At 51.9% G+C, this 750-nt stretch overlaps 1 non-coding gene across 1 annotated transcript; it reads left to right on the top strand.

The window, feature by feature from the left end:
- Window positions 1–378: 378 nt before the first annotated feature.
- Window positions 379–497, top strand: LOC111823449. The gene has a single exon (XR_002826467.1). It is a non-coding gene; the product is annotated as a 5S ribosomal RNA (ribosomal RNA).
- Window positions 498–750: the final 253 nt, after the last annotated feature.

The following is a 750-nucleotide window of genomic DNA, read 5'->3' on the forward strand; positions in this document are numbered from 1 at the left end:
CCTCCGGAGGGGCCTGGCCTGCCTTGGGCAGGAGTTTGGATTTGGGGACAGGCTTCCCAGTTGTAAGCAACATAAGTAGACTTTGGCTGATTTCATCAGAAAAGGGATTCATTCCTGGCTGGTTTGGCTCAGTGGATAGAGCGTCGGCCTATGGATGGAAGGGTCCTGGGTTCGATTCCAATCAAGGGCACATGCTGGGTTGTGGGCTCAATCCCCACTAGTGGGCATGCAGGAGGCAGCCAATCAATGATTCTCTCTCATCGATGTCTCTCTCTCTCTCTCTCTCTCTCTCTCTCTCTCCCTCCCTCCCTCCCTCCTTCCCACTCCCTCCCTCCCTCTTCCTTTCTGAAGTCAATAAAAATATATATTAAAAAAAGAGTCTACGGCCATACCACCCTGAACGCGCCCGATCTCGTCTGATCTCGGAAGCTAAGCAGGGTTGGGCCTGGTTAGTACTTGGGATGGGAGACTGCCTGGGAATACCGGGGCTGTAGGCTTTAAAAAATAAAAATAAAAAAAGAGAGAGAGAAAGAAAAACGCAAGAGCTATTTCCAGGAGAAGCTAGGAACCCGTGAGGAAAGTGAACGGAAAGGAGACGCTGGGTGGGACTTGGGGACGTGCAGAGTTTGCGGGGCCTGGGGGCAGTCCCGCTGGGCAGGTTTAGAGTTTAAGAAAATGGCCAGTGAGTCATCCCCTAATGGGGTCATTGAATTGAGGGACATAAGTGCACCTCCCAGGGTAAGAGGCAGA

Source organism: Myotis lucifugus, unplaced genomic scaffold (genome assembly GCF_000147115.1).
Source record: "Myotis lucifugus unplaced genomic scaffold, Myoluc2.0 scaffold_495, whole genome shotgun sequence".
Taxonomy (NCBI): domain Eukaryota; kingdom Metazoa; phylum Chordata; class Mammalia; order Chiroptera; family Vespertilionidae; genus Myotis; species Myotis lucifugus.